Source organism: Trichosurus vulpecula, chromosome 8 (genome assembly GCF_011100635.1).
Source record: "Trichosurus vulpecula isolate mTriVul1 chromosome 8, mTriVul1.pri, whole genome shotgun sequence".
NCBI classification, from domain to species: Eukaryota; Metazoa; Chordata; class Mammalia; order Diprotodontia; family Phalangeridae; genus Trichosurus; species Trichosurus vulpecula.
The window spans coordinates 202,563,034-202,590,758 of record NC_050580.1 but is presented as its reverse complement, the minus strand read 5'-3'; the positions used below and the strand labels follow the sequence as shown (position 1 = coordinate 202,590,758).

The following is a 27,725-nucleotide window of genomic DNA, read 5'->3' as shown; positions in this document are numbered from 1 at the left end:
AACATGTGAAATGTAAAGTGGTCCAAGGTAGAGTGGTATCAAGAACACTTTAGAATCTCACTGTCACATTAATTACCAGGCTAATTTTTTTTAAAGGAAAAAAGTAACATGGGTGAGAAATCTGTTAAAAACCTATACACAATGTGCATACATAGATACAGAAAAACATATAATGCAATAAACATAAATTACATGCAGTCAACGACAGATCTGCCTTCAGCTTTGCAAAACTGATACACCTGGGGGGGTCTATTGTACATTTAAGTTTTATCTTTCCACTGGCCAAGGAGTTGTCTTTGAATGCATGAATGTTCTTCTTAAAATGGAGCACCCATATCTGAACACAACATTCCAGATAGTTTTTGACTAGAACATAGAGTATATTAATGTTATAACCTCCTTTTTATGATCTCTATGCTTTATTAATAAATCCTAAGATCTTGTTAGCTTTGGAGCTTTCTAATCACACTTTTGAGTTTGTAGTTTACTACAAACTGATTTTAACTCTCTAGGTCTCGGTTTCCTCAGATATAAAATGAAAGAAGTTTGACTAGGTGATATCTGATGCTTTTCTAGCTCTAAAGTTTGTCAATCTGTGAATATAATAAGAGATTGATAAAAAAAGAACACTTTAAGTTTTTAAGGAAGTAAGCATGGTATAAATGTTACACTTCAAGTTTTTACAGAAGAATAGTATAAATGTTAAATAAGTATATAATTCATATATGTGCATGGATTAATGCCATCAAATACATATAAACCATAATGCTTATTGAATTCTCCTTTACAAATTTATGATTGTACTTGTCAGAGTTACAAACCTTTCTCTGATTCTCACAAATAGAATTATGGGCCAACATATCTGCCATCAAGAATAATCATGGATTCAGAAAATTATTTCCCATTCCTTACTGTAATTGAAGGAAATAACAATCTCTTAAACAATTATATACAAACAGATTACATACTGATTTACAGTCACTGGAAATCATCATCCATAACTGTTGTACCTTGACAGACTTTGATAGTTGAACATCATTCTCTGAGGACCAAGATTTGTCTTCATTCAGCTGTAGAGAATATCAAACAAGCATTAGATTACCATGTTTAAGGTAGAACCCAGCAAGGTTACACTAGGGATGCATACTATTTACTGGTCTGATTGCTTATTGGCATACTGGTTTTAAAAAATAGAAATACTATTAATTAAGCAAAAATATGTCAGCCATACAAGCAGTGTATATGTTAGCAAGAATCGGAAAGTGAATATCTACTTGAAGGGAGAATGAAGACTTAGATATACTAGTGAGAATGTGAATATATCATATTAGCCAGGCAGAAAGTTAACGGAAGGAAAACAGTATAAATTGTTGACATGAGACGAACAGTCAGAACAGAATTTCACAGGATGAGACAAGGGGAAAGGTCTTTGCAACTCTGTTAGCAAAGCCACCAAAACATACATTCCCAATTGTGGCACCACCCAGGTGGCAGATGGTGAAACATTAACAGAAACACACCGATAGCAGCTGGAAAACATCTGGTAGGAAGTGACTGCCCTAATGGATGTGTTGGGCTTTCCTTTAGCATGAGGCAACTCAAATACCCAGTAAAGAATCCTATGTATTTTGATTAGAAGAAATGTAGGAGAGCTGGGGGGACTGAATATAGTTTTATTACTATTATTATTAATTATTTAATGTATTCTAATTATTTTGATGTAGACCAGTCAGAAGATTTTGAAAAATTTAAAATATAATGAGACTATTGAAAATAATGTAGGGCAATAGTTTGTTTTCCTATAGATCCTAAATAAGAAAACTTTTTTTTACAGGAACCTAGAATATAATGCCCTAGGGCCTCAGAGTATATCCTGGACACAAAAACTGAAAAGCCAGCCATCAAATATATTTTCTGGTGCTCAGCCCAGTGATTAGGGTGAGGAAGATAAAATGGGGGCATATACCACCAGGGATAAGAAGAAGATATTTCTTTACTCATGCTTTAAATTCCTTTTGGCTTCACCATAGGCTAGACTTACACATTACATTACACTTCCTAGCATACTTTCAGAAAAGGATAGTTGGACAGGTCACCTCCAACACAGCACTAGACAAGTACCCAATTAGTCTAAGATAATACAATCCTGATCCCCATTTGCTTTGCAAGCCTAACCCTATGCTAAAGCAAAAAAGAAATTTGAAGTACATTTAAATAAACACTTTCATGTTAAACCTGGAGGTATCTGCCCCCAATTTATCCTCTTTATCCTAATCATGGGCTAAAAATCAGGAAACATTGTTCAGTCATTGTCTTTTCTACCTTCATATTCAGGACATATTCTGAAGAGCCTGATTACTCATCTAATTGGTAAAGAGATAACCAGGAACTCAGCTCAGGCTACAATAGAACAGTATTTGTGTGTGTGTGTGTGTGTGTGTGTGTGTGTGTGTGTGTGTGTGTGTGTGTGTGTGTGTATAGAAGGGAATTCAGGTGGGGGCAATAGAGGGAGAAAGGGAAGTTTCACTCTCAAGTCTCCACATCCCCAAAAGTTATACATTACATAGACCTACAGAATGTCAGTGTTAAAAGGGCCTTGAGAAGCTATTTAGTTCAACCCGTACTTGAACAAGATTTATTCTACAATGATTCCCAACAAAAAGTCATTTAGCCCTTCCTTGAAGACTTCTAGTGGGATGAGGGGACCCATTACCTCTTTTCTTCACACTTTCTACTCTCTTTCTTGGTTATCTCATTAGGTACCATTGGTTTGATTATTATCCCTAGGTGGAGGAATACCAGATATGTGTGTGTTTGTGTGTTTGTGTGTGTGTGTGTGTGTGTGTGTGTGTGTGTGTGTGTGTGTGTATCTACCCCTAATCCCTCTTATGGGCTTTAGTCCTACATTACCAAATACCTAATTGAAATGTATGACTGGTTGTACTATAGGCACTTCAAACTCAATATTGTAAAAGTAAAACTCATTATTTTCCCCTTCTCCTCTACTCCATCCCCACCCCATCTTTCCTTCTGACTTTTTTTACTCCTGTTGAAGAAACCATTATTCTTCTCAGGTTCACAACCTTGCACAATCCTTTCTCCCTTTCTAATCAGTCACCATGTCTCATCAGTCCAACTTAAACATCTGTCTTTTCCTCTCCACTCACACAGCTGCCACTCTAGTTTAGGCCCTTAGCACATCTAGGCTCATGAGTTTCCATTTCTCAAGTTATCTCCCCTCTCCATTTTATCCTTTACATAGCTGTCAGATTGGTGTTCTTCAAACAAAGGTATGACCATCTTACTATCTTGCTCAAAAAATCCCAATGCTTTCCTATTGCCTTTAGGATGATATGCAAACCAGTCTAGTTGGTGCTTAAAGACTCCAACAATCTCATGCCAGCCCATCCTTCTGGGCTTACTGAATATGATTACTCCCCTTCATGCATTTTATGTTTCAGTCGAATGGGTATTCTTGATGTTCCTTGAACATGGTATTGAATCTCCAGTAGCCCTAGTTTGCAGGCCAGTAATATACCCCTTCTTGCCTTTGCCTCTTAGAACTCCTAGCATATGTAACATATAAACCCAAGTGCCTTGTTCTATATGAGTGCTAACCTAATCCCTACAGTTGCTATTTCCGTTCTTTTTCCAAAATGACTCTGTGTATATGTATCTTGTTATTACTTACCTGTGTATATCATAGGGGCGCACAGCACTAAATAGCTTTTAATCGTGTGGAAACAATGGCAGCAATGAGACAGACTAGTTTGGCAAGAGTGGTCCAACAGTTCAGTTGTTCCATTATGCCAAATGGTAATCAGCTTCAGGAAATGGAGATGTTTAGCTTGGAGAAGGGAAGAATCAGGGGAGGATGCAATAGCAGCCTTCACACAGCTGAAGCTGCCATGCGGAAGAATTAATACTTCTTCTATTTGGTCCCAGAGCAGAGAATGAGGAACAATTGGTGGAAGCTTCAAAGAGGTAAATTTACACTTGGTGGAGGCTGTGGAGTTTTGTTACAATTATAGGTATCCCAAAGTGACATGGAAAATGCATTGCCTTGGGAAATAGTGGGTTCCTCCTCATTCGATGTGTTGGTTATGTTGCTGAGGATGTTATTTTCCAGATACTGATTCTGACACAGTGGCCACTAAGGTACCTTCCAAATCCTAAATTCTGTGGTTCTGGAAATCTAAAAGAGCAAACTGTATCACACTGGGCTATGCTGGGAGTCTTTGCATCTGAGCATACTCTGTGTGTTATCGACTTCAGGTAACAATCCAATCCAAGCATTACGCTCCCACTATTAGTCTGTTCAGACATACCTATACACGTGTAATGGTTGTTGTCCTGGGTGCTCAAAGAGAACCAAAATGACATCACTATGTTAGGGTCAAGATACAGTTTGTCCAACTGTAGCTTATCAGAGCAATACGAGCTCAGAAGGCTCTACCACAAGTAGGGCACAAATAGTCCCTATACAAGTGTAATACATAATCAGGAATATTATAGGAGTATAGATGAAAAAGAGTAAGAAATGCATGGTGTCAGAAGATATTTTGCCTCTTATGTTTGTACTCTTAGCTTCGTAGGGTTGTAGGATCATGAATCTAGAAGGGACATCAGAAGCCATCTATTTTAATACTCCAATGGACAAGGTTGATGGTTTCCTTTTAAATATTCAAGGCTTTTATTCAGGTTCACAGAAAGTAGGCAAAATGGGAGGGGTGGGGCAAAAACAGATTTGCTAGAACTAATTGTTTTGATCATTCCTATGTTGTCTTAAGCAAAAAGGTAATAAATCAATGCTTTTCTCCTAAGAGGATAAAACATTAGGGAATTTTTTTTCATAGTGACAACAACAATAGCACACATTTATAGAATACTTTCTTCACAGGTAGTATATGCACTATTAACTCCATAACACAGAAATGGAGGGAAGGGGCAGCTAGGTGGTGTGGGGGTATATTGGCAATCAAAATGGGCTCTTAGCACCTAATTCAACCAAGTGCCCTTGAAGAGTTTGGCCTTTATTTCCTTGATTAAATTAGGAGTCCTTGATGGCCTCCTTGCCTCAAGGGAAAGCCTAGGTTACATGGGTTTGAGTGACATGTTTGTGACATCAGAGATTTTTAGACCGTGTGGGTTTAAGTCGAATTTTTGTGGCAATTTTAGGTCACGTGGGTGAGTTGCACGTGTGACTCAACCTCAGCCCTGAAAAAGATATAAAACCAGAGGTTGGCTTTCTCTTTTTCGGAGCTCTGTCCCACAGCAGGAGTATTGCATGACTCTGGGCCAGCCCTTGTCAAGCTCCCAGCTGAACTCAGATGTTGGTAACTATGAATTGTATTTGGCCTGTCTGTTGATGTTTGTAATTTGTTTGTATTTGCTCTGAAGTTGAGGGTGCTGGCTTTTCCCCCTGAACTAAGTGAATGATGTTTGTATGCTGGATTAAAATAAGCTTGTTAACTCCTTAACATTGCTTTCCTCACTAAAGCAGATCAAAAGAAGCTGGGCTTGCAGCATTCTGTGAGCTGGTTGTTGTTGTTGGTTTTTCACCCCTGCAGCAGCTGCTAGCTGGATTGTTGAAACAGGGGGATAATCCTGGGCTTGGAGTCAGGATGACTCATCCTCCTGAGTTCAAATGTGACATCAGACACTAACTAGCTGTCTGACCCTGGGCAGAACACTTAACCTTGTTTGCCTCAGTTTCCTCATCTGTAAAAGGAGCTGAAGAAGGCAATGGCAAACCACTCCAGTATCTCTGCCAAGAAAAACCCAAATGAGGTCATAAACAGTCAGACACAACTAAAAACAACTGAACAACAACAACAACAGAAATAAAGACTGATTTTCAAAAAAGTTTAAGTGATTTTTTTTATGATGACACAGCAAATATGTACCAACTTTCAAGTCCAGATCTTCTGTCTCTGAAACCGGGCTCTCTTTACTTTCATTTCCATTACACCAGACTCCCTCTCTTACAGCTACGTCTTTAATGTTCAACAAAATGACAGCGTGCTTCATTCAGGGATGACTTTAGGAACTATGTTTTGACAAAAGCCATCATCCCAGGAAGTAACCCCTGGAGAGATGTGATCTGGCAAATGCTTCTGCAGGTGCTAATGTCCTTGCCTTCTCAGCAGCCACAGCTACTGAAGACCCAGGAAAGAAAGTTCTCAACATCAAAGTCCTTGGCACTATGAAATGATTCAAAGGCAGAAATATGTATGATCTGGCAATAGAAATTTCATTAAAGAGGATGCCTCACCATCTGGTTTTGCTGCTGTACCTTGCTTGGGATTTTTTTTGTTTTGTTTTTGTGTTTTAAATATGCCTGTGGGAAGATGGTGGCTGGAAAACAGGGACATGCCTAAAGCTCTCCCCCAGGACTCTCCAACATCTATAAAAAATGGCTCTGAACAAATTCTAGAACTTCAGAAGCCACAAAATAGCAGAGGGAAGCAGGGCTGTAGCCCAGGACAGCCTGAATGGTCGCTGGGTAAGGTCTATCACATGGAGCTGGGAGCAGAGTGGAGCAGAGCCCAGCATGGGCTGAGCCTGGACCAATCAGACCGGGAGCCAGGAGGAACAGGCACTAGTGCCCTGAATCAGTGAGCTGTGGCAGTTACCAGACTTCTCAACCCACAAACACCAAAAACAACAGACAACCAAAAACTGCGGGGACAGAGTGAAAGGAGTGCATGGTTCAGCCACAGTCCCAGGGGCAGCAGAAGTGGTGCAGCTACAGAGCTACAGCGGCAGTTGCTTCTGGGCCCAGGCCCACCTGGTAGAAGGAATTAAGTGATGGATCAGAGCAGGAGTGCAAATCCTGCTCAGATCTGAGTCATGGTCTGGGTTGGCAATTCTTGGGGGAAGAGGAGCACTGATGTGGCAGAGCTTGCTGTGTGGAAAAATATCTAAAAACAACAGCACAACCCCTCAAGCTTGGGAAAAAGTACTCTATACTCTACAAGCAGTCATACCCTGATGAAAAACTCAAGGGTCAAATAGTTGGCTGGGAACATGGCCAGGCAGTGAAAACGAACTCAGATGCAGACTCAGACTTTGGAATCTTTCTTTAGTGACAAAGAAGACCAAAACATACAGCCAGAAGAAGTCAACAAAGTCAAAGAGCCTGCATCAAAAGCCTCCAAGAAAAGCATGAACTGGTCTCACTCAGGCCATGGAAGAGCTCAAAAAGGATTTGGAAAAGCAAGTTAGAGAAGTAGGGGAAAAATTGGGAAGAGAAATGAAAGTGATGCAAGAAAACCATGAAAAACAAGTCAATGACTTGCTAAAGGAAACCCAAAAAAATACTGAAGAAAATAACACCTTAAAAATAGACTAACTCAAATGGCAAAAGAGCTCCAAAAAGCCAATGCGGGGAAGAATGCCATGAAAGGCAGAATTAGCCAAATGGCAAAGGAGGTCTCAAAGACCACTGAAGAAAACACTACCTTAAAAATTAGATTGGAGCAAGTGGAAGCTAGTGACTTGATGAGGAATCAAGATACTATCAAGCAGAACCAAAGGAATGAAAAAATGGAAGACAATGTGAAATATCTCATTGGAAGAACCACTGACCTGGAAAATAGATCCAGGAGAGATAATTTAAAAATTATTGGACTAGTCTTTCCCTTCTCTCAAGATGGCAGACAAAAAGCCCCCAAAGGAACCAAATGAAAAGAGGGTCAAAAAGGAAAAAAAAGAGAACAAAAAGGAAGATGTGGCTGAAAAGGTGGTGAAAAAGCCTTGAAAGCATTGCAGTCAGAACCCAGTCCTGGTCCGAGGGATTGGTAGATACTCCAGGTCTGCAATGTATTCCTGGAGAGCCATGTACAAGTGGAAATATGCTGCACCAAAAACCCGGATTGAAAGGAAAAAGAAAGAGAAGGTGCCTGCTACTATCTCAAAGCCAGTTGGTGATGATAAGAATGGAGGAACCCGTGTGGTAAAGATTCACAAAATGCCTCGGTATCACCCTACTGAGGATGTGCCTAGAAAGCTGCTAAGTCATGGCAAAAAGCCCTTCAGCCAGCATGTGAGGAGACTTTGAGCTAGCATCAAGCCAGGCACTGTTCTGATCATGCTCACTGCCCGCCACAGGGGCAGGTGAGTAGTTTTCCTGAAGCAGCTGGCTAGTGGCTTGCTACTGGTGACTGGACCTCTGACCATCAACCATGTTCCTCTGAGAAGGACCCATCAGAAATTTGTCATTGCCACCTCTACCAGGGTTAACCTTTCAGGTGTAAAAATTCCAAATCATCTTACTGATGCTTACTTCAAGAAGAAGAGGCTCCGTAAACCTAGACACCAAGAAGGAGAGATTTTTGACACAGAAAAAGAGAAATACGAGATTACAGAGCAGTGCAAGGCTGATCAGAAAACAGTGGACTCTCAGATCCTGCCCCAAATCAAGAAAATTCCTCAGCTCCATGGCTACCTGCATTCTGTATTCTCTCTCTCCAATGGAGTTTATCTGCACAAACTGGTGTTTTAAATGCCTTCCAGAGAACTCTTATTAAAATGTTTGGAATAGTAAAAAAAAAAAAAATTATTGGACTACCTGAAAGCCATGATCAAAAAAAGAGCCTAGATATTATCTTTCAAGAAATTATCAAGGAAAACTGCCCTGATATTCTAGAGCCAGAGGGTAAAATAGAAATTGAAAGAATCCACCAATCACCTCTTGAAAACGATCCCGAAAAGAAGACTCCTAGGAACATTGTTGCCAAATTCCAGAGCTCCCAGATCAAGGAGAAAATACTGCAAGCAGCCAGAAAGAAACAATTTAAGTATTGTGGAAACACAATCAGGATAACACAAGATCTAGCAGCTACTACATTAAGGGGTTGAAGGGCTTGGAATATGATATTCTGGAGGTCAATGGAGCTAGGATTAAAACCAAGAATCACCTACCCAGCAAAACTGAGTATCATGCTCCAAGGCAAAATATGGATTTTCAATAAAATAGGGGACTTTCAAGCTTTCTCAGTGAAAAGATCAGAGCTGAATAGAAAATTTGACTTTCAAACCCAAGAATAAAGAGGAGCACAAAAAGGCAAACAAGAAAGAGAAATTATAAGAGACTTACTAAAGTTGAACCATTTTGTTTACATTCCTACATGGAAAGATGATGTGTATAATTCATGATACCTCAGTATTAGGGTAGCTGAAAGGAACATACATACCTACATACATACATACATATATATAGACAGAGGGCACAGTGTGAGTTGAATATGAAGGGATGATATCTAAAAAAATAAAATAAAATTAAGGGATGAGAGAGGAATATATTGAGAGACAGAGAGAAAGGGAGAGATAGAATGGGGTAAATTATCTCACATAAAAGTGGCAAGAAAAAGCAGTTCTGTGGGAAGGGAACAGGGGGCAGGTGAGTGGGAATGAGTGAATCTTGTTCTCATCAGATTTGACCTGAGGAGGGAGTAACATACACGGTCAATTGGGTATCTTACCCCACAGGAAAGAAGGGGAAAGGAGATAGAAAATGGGAACGATAGAAGGGAGATCAGATAGGGGAGGGGGTAATCAAAAACAAACACTTTTGAAAAGGGACAGGGTCAAAGGAGAAAACTGAACAAAGGGGGATAGGATAGGAAGGAGCAAAATATAGTTAGACTTTCGCAACATGAGTATTGTGGAAGGGTTTTACATAATGATACACATGTGATCTATGTTGAATTGCTTGCCTTCTTAGGGAGGGAAGAGGGGAGAGAATTTGGAACTCAAAGTTTTAAAAGCAGATGTTTGAAAAAAAAGTTTTTGCATGCAACTGGGAAATAATATATACAGGCAATCCGTCATAGAAATCTATCTTGCCGTACAAGAAAGTAAGGGAAAAGGGAATGGGGGGACAGTGGGGTGACAGAACAGAGGCCTGACTGGGGAATGGGGCAATCAGAATATATGCCATCTTGGAGTGGGCGGTAGGGTAGCAATGGGGAGAAAATTTGTAATTCAAACTCTTATGAAAATCAATGCTGAGAACTAAAAATATTAAATAAATAAATTTTAAAAATTCCTGTGGACCCAATTTGATTTAGAACCATTGGACTTTCTTTTCTGCCTTGCAGTTTAAACTTTTTGTGTTACCTTCTGTATTAGAATGTGAGCTACATGAGAACAGGTACTGTCTCTGCTTTTGTCTCTGTATCCCCAACACTCAGTATAGTGTTTTGCACACAGGAAGCATTTGACATAGCTTTTTCATTCATTTACCTATCAGCTGATTTAGGATTATCAGTTACTTGGTTTTCATTTTGGGAAGTAGTTTACTGAATTCAGTGGCAAGTATAATTCTAACACATGCTGTTTATAGTATATTATTACTCTGCTCCTGTGTTTCCCTGTTCTGTCTCAATATCAAACTAAAAGAAAATCACAGGAGCCTTTAAATATCTAATCACAGAGATCATCATCATGGAGGGCAGAAAGCTGTAACAGGACAGCTTGTTACAGTTCAATAATGGGGCTGGCATGTGGGATGAAAAATGATACATGCCTGAGAAGAAGGCTCATGGTACTTTCTGTAACTTTGACATCATTTGTAAAAATCTGCTAAAACCACTGTATTTACAAGATTACTGAGCTTATGTCTTTCTAGGCCTTAGTGGGCTCTGAGGCACTTAGCCAATTAAAGCTATGCAGAGGGAAAGAAGAGATTCTGAGTCTTTTTGAAAGGATTTTTTAGTTGTATCTTGAACTCTGCTATGAAAGAAAATAGGCTGGACTACACCCCTTTCTTGCTTCATGGAGATCTCTCTTACATATTGGCCATTATAAAAGGAAACTTTACCATATCAGTAGCAGCAGATCTAAGTGCACTCAAGGGTCAAAGCAGTACCCTCTTGTCTGATTATCCTGATTTAATGCATTCAAAGCTGTGAAACATGGCATAGCAGACATTAAAAAATATTTTCTTCAGTCTATAGTTAAGACTTGTACAAAAGCCAAGAAATTCCATGAAGACAATTATATATGTTAGGTACAATCTGTTTTCCCCCGTGGTATGGGTCCTTAAAAGATAATCCCATTCTGCATAGATGAGCTTCCCCAAGCTTGAATTTATTATTTGGTTTTCTCATGTGCCTCCTTGTATAGAGGATCACTATCAATCTCTCATGGACACAGAGCCAGCTCTCTTGGTTGTTACCACAACTAAAATTAGGAATGTGTCACTCAATTGGAAGTCATTAATCTGGAAATTTTAACCCAGTCAAGGACCAGAAAAGAGAACTTTTTGACATTTTTATAGCAACTTTGAGTATCTGATATTTAGCCCAGAGTATTCTGGATATTGGTAGAAGCACCTAGAAACAGGTATGGTTGATACTGACAAATTGAATAGAAAGACTACAAGAAAATAAAAACAATCTTAATATCACTCAGTGTATGGTCTGGGATCATTTAGTATGTGGATGAACAGTTTTGTATACCCCAGTAATCCCATCAGTATCTATTCCCTACACAAAACGTTTTCCTCTTTCTTCATATCCTCAACCGCACCCCACATACACACACAGACACACACAGACACAGATACACGTGTGTGTGTCTGTGTCTGTGTGTGTCTGTGTGCTACTTCCCTGGGAAGATTAAAGCCAGCTATTCAATAGTCTTCAGAATTTCTTGGCATAATTGACTCCTTCCCTCCTGTCTTATCCCTGTTCCTTGATACAACAAACCCCTCTACCTGTGTATTTGATCCCTTCTCCTACTACCTCTTCCAGGGCCAGAAATTGTCCTTTGTCTTTCTGCAATAAACATGCTTAAATCTCCATAATAAAAATGAAATAGACACACATGCCTATGCACACATCGTCTTTTCTAGCTCACATCCTTTCTTATCCTAATCTTCATGCCCCCAATTCTGGTTAAACCTTGTCTATACTGTCTTTTCTCACCATTTCTCTAGAATTTTACTTATGTCTTATTTCCTATTACTTAGCTTTTTCATGTAACCCAGCAAGCATTTATTAGTTCTTCAGTGAAGGTACTTACAGTGGGCACTGTGGATACAAAATAGAATAAAAAACAGTCCTTTCTCTCAAGGGGCATACATTCTATTGGACAGGACAGGGGGAGGGCAGCAATATAACATGTACATAGATAAAAGTACATGCATGATAACTTGAAGACAGAGAAGAGAACACTCACAACTTGAAATGGTGGTAGTGATGAAAAGTTCCTCAGTAGAGGTGACACATAATCTGAATCTTAAAGGAAGCCAGAGATTCTAAGAAGGAAGAGGTGAGAAGCAAGTACATTCCAAACATTGAGATGAAATGTCAAGGTTGGGGAAAAACAAGTAAGCTGGTATGTGTGGAATGCAGAATGTGAAAGGGATTAATGTGTAATTAGCCTGGAAAGGAAGGCTGGAAACAGATCATGAAGGTCTTTAAATGCCAATCTGGGGAATCATTGAAGATTCTTGAGTAGGGAATATCATGGTGACATATGTCTTATGAAGATTATGTTGGCAGCTATGTGGGAGATGGATTGTAGAGAGGAGAGAATGAAAGTTGGGAGTCCAGTTAGGGGGCTATTTTAGTAGTCCAAGAGAGGAATCCATTTAAGAGACTATTATAATAACCCGGTACCCGGATGATGACCCAGCTGAGAAAACTGAGAAAAAGCAGTTAGGGAGCTAGGTGGGAAGCCAAGAGAGACCAGTACCCAAACAAAACAAAATAAAACAAGGGACAAAATAGTATCCCGGAGGAGAGAGCGGTCAACATATAGTATCAAATGATGTAGAATGGTTAAAAATAATGAGGAATGCAAAAAGAAGTCAGGTTGCAAAGAGGTGAGTAGTGAGTAAGAGGAGAGGAAGTAGATGGATTTTTCTAGTTTGCTGGTGAAAAGGAAGATACATGATGATAGTACTGTCAAGTGACAATTTTTTTAAGGTTGGGGAAAATCTAGTTAGGCATCGTGGAAGAAGCCAGTAGATAGGGAGAGACTGAAGGAATATAAAGATGGGATGATTGAGGGAGAGGCTAGCTGAGAAATCTGGAAGAAATGGTATCAAGGTATAAGAAGGATTTGGTCTTGATGAAGATAAGGCCTCCTAATTGTAAGAGACTGGAGCAAAGGAGGAGAAAATTGAGGAGGATGTTAATGGATTTTGCTGCATAGAATGAGGGAAAGAAAGAGCTCACAAAGAAGAGCCTTTACTTTCTGAGTAAAATTTGAAGTAATGTCCTTTGCTGAGAGATGAGGCAGAGGGGTTATGTAGAAAGATTGAGGAGAGAATAGCTGCTGTGAGGAGGATAATAGAGAATCAGTTACAGAAGAATTAAAGGATTGCATACAACCATTGGCATTAGATGAACGGCTCAATTGACATTAGATAAAATAAATATGTAGTGGACTCATTTGGTACAGTAGCGTGAATTACCAGGGTAATTTTATGTCCACCATATCTCATCTCTATGCTCTCCATTCTATTTCTACTTTCACTTTATATAGAATTACTGTTGTATCCTGACAGGTTTTCCCACTTTTACTCTCTCTGCCTTCAAAACCACCATTCCTTGTATGTAGGTCTGATAATATCACTATTCTTTACAAACTTTTCGATGATTCTGCGTCACCTTCCTTGAATTTCAAAGTCCTTTGCCTAGTTGTGGTGGTGGTGGTGGTGGTTTTTGATGTTGCTGTTCCTCCTCCTCCTCCTCTTCCTCCTCCTCCTTCTTCTTCACTTTACTTATCTGGAAAATTAACTTTTATGGTGCACCCTATTCCTGAACAATACTAGATAAATAATGTTACAATATTATTCTTCAATTTTAGTAACTGAAGGCCAGATAATAAATATTTTGGAGCCTCTAAGTGGCCTTTTTCAAGGGTTTGACAGGTATTTATCAGGCAGTATCATAAATTTCTTGTAGATGGTTTTCCCAGATTCAAACTTTCTTGTCTTAATTATATAAAGTCCTATTTATTATATACCAGTCCTTCTGAAGTTGTGTATCATTTTTCCTTGTCTTGCCTGAAATATATTTATCATCAACTTGGTTTAATTGACTATACAGAACATCTAAAATAAGATGCTGTTATCTTAAATTAAAAATTGCTGTGTTCATGGACTTCAGAACCTTCAGAGAATTTCCTGTCTATAGATCTTAGTCTTAATTTTTTTTCCATGGTTCTTCCTGGTGTCCCACCATCCCAATCTATTAAGCTTTACCTTTTCCCTAGGAGACCCTTATTGACAGTATTCTTTCTCCAGCCATGTATCACATTAGAAAAACCTTCTTCTTCTTTTTTTTTTTGGTTAAGCATTTTCACATCTAAACATGTGGATTAGTGCCTTCAAAATTAATCTTTCTTTTCCTGCTGCTTTCAGCCTCCAAATCAAGGACCTTGACTCACTAAAAAAACATAGTTGTTCCTGTCATATACTTGGAGAAGAAAGAGGGACCAAAGAGTACAACCTCCTTATTTTCCAAATAAGGAAATTGGGTCTCAATAGCTTAAGGGACTTTGCCCAAGGTCATACAGGTGACAGATTCAAATCCTGATCCACTAACTCAAAAGCCAGTTCTCTGTTCACTACACCAATTTGCCTCCCAGTTCTCTAAGAAAGGCATCTCAGCTGATTATCAATTATTTGCCTTTCCCTGTAGCTGAGTATGAAAGGTGGACTGAAGGAATCCAAAAGCCACAGGGAAAACTAGCAGTATGCTTGACAAATAGAAATTGAGGAACTCTTTTAGACAGTACTTCAGTTTAAGAAATAACCAATTCTTACTTTTATTCTGGCTGTGAGCTGAAGGGCAAAAAGGGAAATAAATGAGAAGCAGCACATTAGAGTAAAAAGTACACTGGTCTAGGAGTCAGATGACCTAAGTTTTTAAGTCCTGGCTTTAATGCTTACTGACTGTGTGACCCTGGGTCAGTCATTTGTTCTCTCTATATAAAATGGGTATAATAATCCTCTTTGTACTTTGCACTGGGTAAAGAAAAGGCACTGCCTGTGTGAACCTGAGCAAGTGACTTGACTTCTCAATGCTTCAGACAACTCTCTAAAACTGTAAGTTGTGGGAAAGTTTTCTACCTGAAGTAGCAGAGGGATTTTCTATTCTGGGAGCTCCCCCCCACCTAGGATATTATAGGTGAAAGAATACATAAGGAAAAAAAAGGAATGCTATTTTATTACATTTCAACTTCCTCCCACTGGAACCTTGGATTCTTCCCCTGAATTTTCCAGCCTTGATGAATGAGCTTTCAGTTTACCTTGTTGGAGCCTAGGCCTCCATGCAACTTCCTGGCTATCTCTTCCACAAGGGTGCCCCTAGCCAGTGTTTTCTAGCATACCATTATGTGTTGTCTTCCTCCCGTTAGAATGTAAGCTTTCTGAGGGCAGGGATAGTGTTATTTGTTTGTATCCCCAGAGCTTAGCACAGTGCCTCTCCTTCCTCCTCCTCATCTCTCCCTTCCCTCTCTCCCCTGTCCCTCTCTTCCTCTTTTTCTCTCTCTCTTTCTCCCTCCCTCTTCCCCTCTTTGCCTCTCCCTTCATCTCCCTTCCTCTCTCCCTTACTCCAACTGAGGATGTCAGCTTGCTTAATGCTTGGGATTCACTTGTGCTCTTTAAATGGAGAAACATAAGAAAACATAAGAAAATTTTCCTTATTGCCATCATGGCATGAGAGTATAGAGCAAGTGAATCATAGAAACTTCCTTGGGACACGCTAAAGAACTTCACGAGGTTGGCACTTCAACATGTGATCACTACAGAGCTCTGAAATTGTCAGGACAATAAAAATACGTATGGACTACTGATGTAAAGTGCTCGGAATCTGGGGAGATTGTAGGACAATGTGTCTAGATTCTGACATCTTTTAATATCCTGAGGAGACTATGTTGAGAAGACAAGAGGCATTGGATGTTATTTTACATTCTGAGTTTGGGAACATGTTACTCAACATAGACCCTCTGCTGGCAGTGTTGCAACTTCATCACAAAGAAATGAAGAATAAAAATATGTTTAAAATATTTATACTTAGCCTTGACCAATGAATTCTATGTGAGGCAGGTCCTTGCCTTGCAAATCATCTTTTTCCCTTGTATATTTTCAGTTACCTTCCCTTTCTTCATGCTAGCTCTCATTTATATTTCAAACCCCATCCTCCATCTCCCTCTCACTTTCTCCCTCCCTCCCTCTCCTTCTCTCTTTCTCTCCCCACATTCAAACCACCAACTTTCCTGTGTTTTTCTTGGTTCTTCTAAGACAACAAATAATATCGATTGTTGAATTCAGCATTCCCCATTAGAAGTCCCAGTGAATTAAGAAGAGGGGTACATGGGAGCAGCACTAGACTTGGAGACACATACTTACATATATTATATACATATGTAATATATATGTGTATGTGTGTATATATATATGTATTTGTGTGTGTGTGTGTATATATATATATATATATATATATATATATATAGAGAGAGAGAGAGAGAGAGAGAGAGAGAGAGAGAGATAGATAATCTAAATTGATGAGCAAATTTCAATCTACTTCTTGAGGAGCCCACCTCTATCTATTGGAAGCTCTCGCTTCTGATTTCTAAATGCATGCATATAACAATACAATATATTGCTTTTAAATAAGGACTCTGAGTACAGTGAAATAATTAACTATTGAGAGGATTTTTTTCTATTTCATAAAATCCTGTCTATAAATATACTATTCAAAAGAAAGTACCCATTACAGATTTGGAGAATGTTGGTTTTCCCTCCCTCCCAACTCCTTTGGACATTTCTCATTTATCATCAGATCACATCTTGGTGTAATATCTAGATAAAAAATGTTCCCCCCTCCCTTTTAAATACTTTTATATTCTCATCTGTTTTTATGGCATGTTACTGCCTGTCTCCAGAGGCACACAGCACTTTTATTTTCAAGTAAATTTATATTAGTTACAGTCTCCAGCTGTTTTAGATATAGGATCATTTCCTGTTGGTACTGTTTTCCAGGACAATTCTCTCCCCCCTTTGAAAAAATGAAAAATGTAATTTAACAAAGACATCACATAATTGCCTTCGTATCTAGCAAAGGTATCTAGCAATCTAAATATTTTATTTTATTTAAAACATCTGTCTACATAATATCTAGTGACTGTACAGGACTCCATCAGCCTCCTAAAAGGCAGCTGCTGCCACTTTTATTTAATTTATAAGGCACCAACACAAATTTCTCTTTAATATAAAGTCTTCTGCCACTTGGTTATATATGGGAATTTTGCCCGTGCTTGCATTGTGATTAATCCAGCCTTTTCCAGATTTTGAGAAACCTTTGTGCACAAAACATTACTATGGAAACATAGTATAAGAAGTGTAGGCTTCGGTTATACATTAAAAAATAGCATTGTGACAAAAATATGACATGCTATTCTACTTATGTGAGCAGCTACAAACTGAAGTCATATTTTAATTGCTAAGCTTTTTAGAGTTATTCGTCTATAGCACATTTTCTTTTCATTTGCAATAACATCGTGAAATCTCTCTGCTGATTAGAGCAGTCAGTTGGAATTTTCTTGTCATTTTTTTCTTCATAAAATGCATGGTCAAAGATGGCAATTGCTCTAAAAGCCCTTTGTCTTGTTGGTGATCCTGGATTTTGCTTGTAGTGAAGCCCATTTGTAAACTCCATTTATTGTGCATGACCCCTGGAGCCAAAAATGAAGTGTTTAACTTTTAATAGATCGTATCAATTTAGGCTCAGCCGAATGCCAAGAACAGGCAAGGCATGCAGTAGTCCGTTTAAATGAGAAAAGTTTACCTTTTCCAGGGAAGCAATCAAAATATCCCTTTTTGGAACACTAAGAGTATGAAAAGGAAATGATTATGGTTCCCTACTGACACACTGTTATGATTGACAGGAAAAACCAACATGCGTGCCACCTGAGACATCTTGTTCAGGAACTTTCTGGAGGGTAGTAAATTGGTGTTGGCACAAACACAAAAAAATAAAATGACTTGATTCAGCACTTTTCCATTCTAAATCCCCAAACACTAAAGAAAGAAGTAAATATTCATCAAATGATCAAAATTTATATTGATTTTTTTTTCTACATTAGCAGCTCAAAGTCGAGATTCTTGACAGGGTGGATGTCGGTTTGAATGATTCTCTTTGAAATGAGGATATAGGCACTGAGCTGAGGGCTACCGTGCATTCCTTAACCATAGGCACAGATTATTAGAACCCTAGGAGGCTAAATTTTTAAAGGAACGGCATAAAGGCAGACTTGTTCAGTTTTGTTTTGATAGCTAAATTGTTATTATTAGTATGTAAAGTAATTCTTGTTGTTGCTGCTTCATTCCTTCCTTTCTATCATCATCTAAGGACAACCATTTTACAGTATTTCAAAGGAACTGGAGTGCATAGGAACACAGTCACTGAGTTAATAGCGGCATTTGCCAGCATAATTGTATCTGGGAAAGGACTGCCAGTCCTGCGGGGCAAGACAGGCAAAGATTGTATCTTCACATTATACATCTTTAATTTTTAGTTTCTGCCAGAAAGTAAATAAGGATTTGCTGTAGTAGAACTTGGGAGATGGGAATGAGGATGCAAACACAGCATATAAACACAGACTCAATGTCTGTACTCCATCGTGAAGAGAGATTTGCTAAAGAAACAGTAACATAGAGATAGAAGAAATTCTAATCATCCCCTCCAGTCTATACAATATAATCCAGCTCCCTTCCCACCCTATTGCCAGGCATAAAATTCTGAATCCGTAATGAGCTTAACTACTTACATTAAACAGGGGTGTGCATCTGAGAGGAATGGAAAGGGATGGAGAGGGGCGGGGTAGGAGAGAATGAAGCTATCTCCAACACTGCAATTGTGTGATATATTTGTTCCCTACCTTTGTTAGGTACTTAAGAAAAAAAAATCAACATCCCATCTGGCATTAAAATTGCTTTCCTTCTAATGAAATGTGGGGTGGGGGGGGGTGGGGGGGTGGGAAGAGAGATTTTTTTTATAGTCACAGAAATCCAGAAGAAATAAGGGGGAAAAAGTGTTCAAAATTTCCTATCTCTGTCTAATGTTCTCACTATTCAGCAGATATCTCTAAAAGCATAGCTTTAAAATTAAATTCCCCAAACATTATGGGTAATGCTTTAATAGCATGCAAATTACTATGAAGTAAGTAATAACAAAGATGACCTCTCAGAAATACAAATACAGTATTTTTGTGTTTAAATGGTTATCTTTTGCAATTTCCCTGACCTCAGTGCATGTCAAACCCTTTAAGGTGGAGTCAATAAATAAAGCCTCATAAATAGAGGTGTGAGACTATTTTTTTTTTAAAGAATTGGTACAATGGTCAGAGGGCTTTCTCAACCTCTAAAGACATTGCAAGAGCTGTATAAACAGTGTGGTAACAGTTAGAATGCTATTAACAAAAATACTTCCTTTTATTATTTCTTCTTATTTTCCCAGTGTGGTGTAATGGGAAAGTGTTGGATGCGAAGTCGGAGGATCTGAGTGCAAATCCTACCCCCCACCCCCACCCCGCCCCATCTCTTACTATATGTGTGCTCTTAGGGAACTCATTCTCTAAGCTTCTTCTTTATTTGGAAAATTAGAAGATTGTACTAGATGGCTCCTAAGACTCCTTCCAACTTTAAATCTACAACCCTGTAATTCTCTATCTCCTAAAAAACATCTTTTATTTTTAACATGTGGAAAAATTCCAGTTGTCATAAACTGCTTTATCCTACATTGTTGAGAAGATTATTTTCACAAGACCAGACAAATCTGTCCGGTGTTTTGAAATGCGTCTCATTTGGTGTGATAGGAAACTAATTGAGTCGATTTCTTTTTTAATACCATTACTTAGTATAGTTTTACTATTCTGGTAGATTGTAAAATCCTTGAGGGTGTCTGTTTCATTTTTGTATCTTCTACAATATCTAAAACTATGGCTTAAACATAGTAGGTCCTCAAAAATTATTTAATGAATGGATGGATCCATGAATACCTTCAACTTAATCTAAATGAATTATTTTCCTTTCTCATTGCCCAACAAATCTCTGTCAAAGGATATCAAGAGAAAACAAAAGACTTCATTCTAGTCATTTGAAAATTTAGGCACTGGATTCCCAGAGAATTACAATATTCTTTAGGTAACAATTTGTTTTCCATCATGGAAATCATATGTATAGCTCAAGCAGAAATTCTGCAAAATAGATGACTGTTGTACATACTAGAAAACAGTAAGACCAGTTCTAATGTGTGGTTTATTTTATGTCTCATTACTTTACAATCATTCTTTGTACATACATAATCAATTTTTAAAGTATTCTATAATATAAAATATTGTGGATACTAGAGCTATAAAGATATTTTAATCTTTTAAACAATTTCAAGGTCTTTAAAGATTTTAAAGTGTTTCTTAGTGTTATCATTATGAACATTATTTATGTTTGTGTAAAAACAAATAGCCTTAGGCAGGGGAAGGCAGTCTCTTTTCTTAGGTCAGCTGGATATGGGTTGAGTCCTCTGGGGAGCCTGGCACAGGGAAGACAAGCTCTTCTTTCACTCTTTGGCTTGTTAAGCTCCACCCTGTAGACACAGGGAAGGGTCTTTTAAAGCTTAGGTTCACCTTCTGTCAAGCTACTTTCCCCCCGAAAGATATCAACAGTGTCCCTTTTAGAAAGGTACTTAATAGAAAAAAATAGATAAAATATAGTAGGGCTATTTCTTTCCTCCATCACTATAGAAATGCATAAAGCATACAAGACTTATAAGGAAGCAACAACAAATGATAAAAATGTGATACAATAATCCATCACATATTACGTTCTCTTCTAAGGCTGATATGACATATCCTTTCCCTCTCATCATTGAAGAAGAGAGCTATTCTTCACTATGCCTGATCCCATTGACTGACCCCTCAAGCACCATAATCCAGTTATCTTTCCTTTCTCATATGTCTTTCATCTTCCTATTGCCACTAGCTTCTTCTCATTTGGCAATAAATGTACACTCAACTTTCAACTCAACTCTCCCCTAATCCTAAAAAGAAAAGCTGTGATTTGACCCTTCTGTCCCATCAAACTGCCATGCCATTTTTCTCTCCACCTTAGGCACTAAACTTCATTAACACTTGTCCATAGAATATCAGCAAGTGAATGTCATGTTCTTTGAGGGCTTCTGAGATATCAGAATCATCACGTATTGATAAACTTCAAAATGTACCAGCTCTATCCTAGATTTCATCCTGAGGTTTATTCCTTTCTCTGTCTACACTCTTTGTGATCTCATCAACTTTCATGGGTTTATCTATCACCTCTATGCAGTCAACCCCCAGATCTATAGCCAGCCTTAGTCTATTTCCTGAACATCTTCGATCGCTTGCTTGGTATCACCAACTCGCAGTGCCATTGGATTTTTGTCTACAAATAGCACAACGGGTTGGATCTAGACAGTTTCGGCTCAAAGACTTTTAAGTTGCGTAAGACAAATAGTGATGGGATGAGAGCTGAGGAAGAGCTAGAAGGACCTCTTTACCAAGCTGCTGATGAGTACATAAGACCATCAAAGTGAGGTGGAAGACAACATTAAATAGGTGGATGAAGAAAGTCTGAGATCCTCGAAGCACATTAAGAAGGAAGGAAGGAAGGGAGGGAGAAAAGCACTTATTAAGTACTTAGTAAGTGCCAGGCTCTGTACTAAGTGCTTTACAAATATTGTTGGCTGGAGAGTTTGTTTAGGGGTTTTGGACTGTACAAAGGAAAACAGATCTTAATATTTTTATAGAATTGATAGCATTTCAATTTTTTTTTCAGAAAATGATGAAACAAACATTAAGTCAACAGTGCAACAAAGAAAGTTATTCCAAAGAATATGGTAAAGTACCACAATGGAAGGATATAAGAATTTTCATTTCAAATCTATCTGGTCCAGAATGCAAGCTGATTCAGGGAATGTTTCCTTCTGGGCTTAGAAAAAAAGTATGGAAAATTTGATCCCAAAAGTTGATTTATTTCAGGAAGTTGGAGGCCATAGAGAGATGGTAGAGGGAGAAGGAAGGAAGGGGTAGAGGGAGAAAAGAAATGAAAGAGAGTGAGTACAAGCTTGGAATGAACCCCCATAACTGTAACAAGCTGAGTTCACAATGAAGTACATTCTGACAAGAATCAACTCCAAATACTGTGAGGAATGCAGCCAAAAATAGTGCAGCAATTTTCAAAAGTGGGTTCCAGTCACCCTTGGAAGTCCTTTGTGATTCCCGTAGGGGTCCTTTGGGCAGAAGGCTTTGCCAGGAGAACGGGAGAGATCCAGACCGAGAGCCTGAAGGGAATATTATTGAGAGGAAAGAAAGCGGAGGGGGAGGAGGAAAGTGGGGGCAAATATTTGTGGAAGGAGGAGGATAAAAGAGCAGAGGCCCAGAGACACCTTAAAGGGAAAGAAACACCAATTGTAGCATTTAAAGGCAAGAGAAATCTCCATAATGGTCATAAAGGCTCCTTGGCCGGGGGGGCCAGGGAGAAAGGTGATTTCTATAGTGAAACATCCCACTGACCTCAGCATTTTAGTAAAGCCTATTTCAAATAGGAAATTGAGGGGGACTTTTTGTTCTTCATTTGAAACCAAGAGTAGCTTTTGAATAAAACAAACAGTAGCAGGTTTGGGGTTTTCTTTTAAGGTCTGTAGACAATGTCCTGTTAGGGAGCAAATGATACAGATTTCCACTGATTTCCTTTTCCTTCAGAAAATCTCTACTTTGAAGAGTGATGAACTCCAACTTTCATAATCAAAGGGAGGTCAGATTAAAATAGGCCCATCTTCTGCCTTGCCACTCCTTCAAATATTCAAATTTAATATACTTCCCAAATCTCTAGCAGTCCTATAGAGCATGCAGTGCTAGATAAATCCTGGATAACCATACTTACCATGGTGCCTAGCCTTTTCCTCCTGGTGTCTAGTAGTATTTACAATTTAATCTGAAACCCGAGAAGATACTTCATTCGTCCTACTTGGGCACTTTCTACTATCACAATAATTTAAAAGGAAGCATCAGATAGCGCTACCTGGGGTAGGCAGGAGTTGAAGTTCATCTGTCTGATCCTTAGATTTTATAGCCAGATTAGCCAATAAGTGCATACAATACCTACTTTTCCTAGACGTGTTAATGCATATGTGTGTGTGTGTGTGTGTGTGTGTGTGTGTGTGTGTGTGTGTATAAAATCTGGACCTGAGATTTCAAACGTGAGGAGCTCCTTTCTATGGAAACTATACCTAACCACTGCAGATACGTAATTCCCACATTTCTTGTGGTCATATAGAGATGCCTAGAGAATGAAACCCACGGTCAAACACCTAGAATGTGTCAGAGGTAGAGCTTGAATGCAGGCCTTCTAGATTCTTTAGCCACTTTGCCAACATCCCTCTCATGGACTTACGTATGGGTCCTTGAGTTGGTGAAAGTGCAATGATGTCAACAAAAAGCCAGATTCAGGTAGTGAGGGGCCACAATGGACAGATTGCTGGGCCTAGAGATAGGAAGACCTGAGTTCAAATTTGGCCTCAGACATTTACTCTCTGTGTGATCTTGGATGAGTTACAACCTCAGTTTGCCTGCAAAATAATGAACATAGTAGCACCTACCTCCCAAGGCTGTCATGAGGACCGAATGAGATCATTTCTGTAAAGCGCTAAGACCACACTGCAGACATTATATAGATGCTATTTATTATTATTCTTATTACTATTATTAAATTGGTTTCAACTTTTTGTTAATTTGCATACTGAAAAGAGCTTGAATATCATGTGCCTTGCCCTGATGCATTCATAGACACCCACATGCCATGGACAGAGAATATTGGTATACATAGATAAAGGGTTAGAGTAACATCTGAAGCCCTTGGAAGGGCAAGCCCTGTTGCTTTATGATTCCTTGTCCTGACTCCTTTGGAAGATTCTTTGCATCTCTGAACCTAGACTTGCTTTTTCATCTTGAATCATCAGGTTTTCATCTTGAACAGGCTCATTTCTGGCACCTAGTTTGCAACCTGTTTATACTCTCTCTTAACTTCTTGTCACCTCCTGAATGATCAGGGCACACTAGCAGTAATTGGGCCTTAATCCCTACAGAATTCTATACTTCTCACCAAATGACTGACAATTAAAGATACCGTAAGTAATAGAAAGGGCAAAAAAAAAAAAAAAAGAACCACTTGGAACATTTGAATTGCTTTTCTGTTTGAAATTTACATATTAAGTATGAATAAATGAAAAAAGCATTTATTAAGCATTTACTATGTGTTACACTGTGCAAATATATAACATATACAATATAGATAAAAAATTATATATAGAAATATGCATGTATGTACATATGTTTCTATGGATATGTATGTATGTATATATACACACGTGTGTGCACACTGTATTTTGCCATAGTGTTTTGTGTCTGTGACAGAATATACTCTCTCCGTTCTAGTTGTAGCTTGGGCTGGTTTGGTGTTGTTGTTGTTGTTGTGTTTGTCCTTCATTTTCAAAGAGGGCCGTGACATCAGGGTAATGATGACGTGAATTGCAGTTGACTTTGATTTGAGTGAGTGTGGGCTGTGCAGGGTCACTAGCCTCACTTTCTCCTCCAGAGCCATCTGGTTACAGTGGCCTGATATTCATCAGGATGCCTGGAGATGGCCCAGGATGCATTGGGAGACCCTGGCCCTTCCAGGCTAAGGTTTTGGGCTTGGGCTACAAGAAGAGAAGATGAAGATGGTGGGCAAAGAGAGGGAGTTATTCTGGTCACCAGGGCTTCCTCCTGCCCTATCTGTCTAGTACAAGAAATGTTAAGGGTATTGGTGATGCAGATGTGCTTAATTCTCTTTTTATATTTTTCCAAAGATTATTTGAGATCTTTCAGTAGACTTTCACTGATCCTAATTTGTTTCCCATACTGAGGCTGAGATCTAGTGCCCTAAGGCAACGTTTTGGTTCCTCCTCACCCCCTAACCTTTCCTTTTTTTCTTTACTTACATTCAGATACATTAATGGACAGATTATGTGAGGTCTCATCCCATAAATTTCCCTTCCGTGGGTGCAGATTAAAAGTCCTTTATACCTCATCCTATGGGATTCTTGATCCTCAGGCTATTTTATCTCCTCTGGTAAATTAGGCCATCTTTTGTCTCAATTCTTACCCAGCCCTCAGTCATTGAATGGGCATTGCCTCCGACAAATTGAGATCTGGGAAAGACCTCCATTTAGAAAGGCCAAGGTCACCCACTGCATCCTGGATCATCACCAGTCATCTTGACTTTTGTCTTGCCACTGGACTTCAGTGACTCTGGGGAAGAGAGTGGGGCTGACAGCTTTGCACAGCTCTGCCTCACTCAAATCTAATTCAAGTAAGTCAAGACATCACTCTTGTGATGTCATTGGTCCTTTTTGAGAATGAAAGACGAACAACAACCACAATAACAACTCTTACTGCCTGACTTGTCCACCTCTTCTTTTGGTCATATATGTTTTGAACAGTGAGTTTCGTGCCTACTTTTCTGATGCAAATATAACCCTTAGGATTGCTTTATTAGGATTGTAGTTTGATGAAGCAGATTTAATGGCCCAAGTTCATATCAGTCCCATCCTTGGAAGTGAAGTTGTGAAAAATACGAATAGCTCATGAGTGTGCTGCCAATTAGAGAGAGAAAACACTCTACCATTGGTCTGGGTTGCAATCCTAGGCTTATGCTGGGAAAGGCCTCTCTTGGGACACAAGGAAATGCAAAGGATAGGTCAACCATGTGTGTTTGTGAAAAGTGAGAGAAGTTCAGTGAGATGTAGTCTTTATCAAAATAAAAGAAGATATGTAGAAACAAGTACCAGTCAAACCTAGTTGAATTGAGGCAGGGGAAAATGATAGCCTGCCATTTCTTCCACTACAATCGTTTGAGCAAGTGCTAATTTTATACTTTTTCACTTTTCACTTTTATCTCTCCCATTTCCAGGAGGCATGAGTTTGAAGTGAAGTGTAGGTATAACTACCATTACTGCTTCTTCAGGCTGTTACTCCATGTGTCGAAGGGGAAATCATCTCTCGTTCTCTGCTCTTGTGTTTCTCTCTCTCTCTCTCTCTCTCTCTCTCTCTCTCTCTCTCTCTCTCTCTCACTCCTGGCTTTCCTTTTACTCTTGACCAGTCCCAAACAATATGATTTTTCTCTTGCCTCAGGAAATGAGCAAAAAAGTTCAAATCACAAAAGTCTTTGCAAATCCAAGCCACTCTTAATCCCCTCCAGTGAAGATGTTTCACAACTCAACTTTAATAATATGTTGTAGCCTACTTATACCCATCAGACATGGTTCCATTGCTTTTTGTGTCATCTATAATTTTTATTCGTCAGAAATTGTGGTATTTTAAGACTCACAGCCATATAACATCTCCAGAAAAATAGCAATGTTAAAAAGATTTTGGGGTCATAAGAGGCAGCTGCATATCACTGGAAGCTCTGCAGTTTCTTAAGTGCAATACACTCAGATCCCTTGTTCCACTTCAGTTTGGGGGGAAGCTCATTGTCCATTTGCAGGACCATTCCAAGGAATAGGTAATGGCATAGCCAACTCTATGAACTGTTCATCCAAATGCATGTCATAATCCTAGAAATTAACATACTTCATCCATTTGCCTTTTTTTTCATCTCTGTGGATTGCTTTGATGATATCTCTTTTGAATCTTACTGAGGTGCCCCTGAGGAAATTTTGATGCAGTCAGCAGAGTGTCTTTGATAAACAGAAGCATCTGGAGACCATCACCATCTATAGAGAATTCCCCTCCCATTGTGTCTTTACATGGAATATTCTTTATGTTCGTTCTTCATGTTTGTGACAAACACCTTTAGCAAGTACACATCCCTGTTGCTTAATATTGCCTTGTTTAATATTGATATTCAGAGTATCGCTGAACAAAGTCACAGCCATGCTGGAAGCTATCAAGTACTCTTATATGATCTTAACAAATACATGGAAGATCCTTTGTTGGAAGAGAGTTTTAAATCTGATTTTTGCTATCCTTAATCAAATGGTTTTTTGTTTGGTTTTAGTCAGAAAACAATAAACCTCACAGGAGCTTTCTAAACCCTTTAGTCAAATGTGTGACTGAGGAGATGTCTGCCTTGAAGTATCATCTTGAAAATCTATCTTTTCCCAACTTGTTTTCATCAAGGATACACTTGATACAAGTATAGACTATTGTCATAAATATTATATAGTGATAACATAATAGGTACATGAGTTCGTAATTGCCTATGTTTTTAGTTGCCTCTTTTGTGATTTTAGTATTAATTCATCTATGGTTTTTTCCCTTTTAGAGGGAATCTTTCTCTCTTTGAAATATTTTAAAGAATCAATCTTCACATGCCCTTAACATTGTCTTGCACTCCAGCCACATTTCCTGTCTTTATTTGTACTTTTATTTATTTATTTGTTTGTTTGTTTGTTTATTTTCTAATTCTTGATTTGGGACTTTAGACAGGGCATTGAACTCTAATTTAGAGTTCAAATATGGACTATAATCAAGTATGAGAATAGATTACTAGTGAAATGTTGTTGGTAAGTCTATTCCATTCTACTTTCATTTGTAGTCCTTGTTCACTTAGTTGGATCTCACACTAAATTTTCTGCAGTCTTTTTCTTTTAATGCTTTTCTCTGTTTTTGAGATGAAATGGCTTATT

The 27,725-nt window shown here is 38.7% G+C and overlaps 1 protein-coding gene and 1 pseudogene across 2 annotated transcripts in view; both read left to right on the top strand.

Moving 5' to 3' along the window:
• The window catches only part of AKAP6 (A-kinase anchoring protein 6), a 495,488-nt gene that overhangs the window by 273,711 nt on the left and 194,052 nt on the right, over positions 1–27,725 (top strand). The gene's annotated exons all lie outside the window — the stretch shown is intronic.
• Positions 7,655–8,506, top strand: LOC118828268 (annotated as a pseudogene).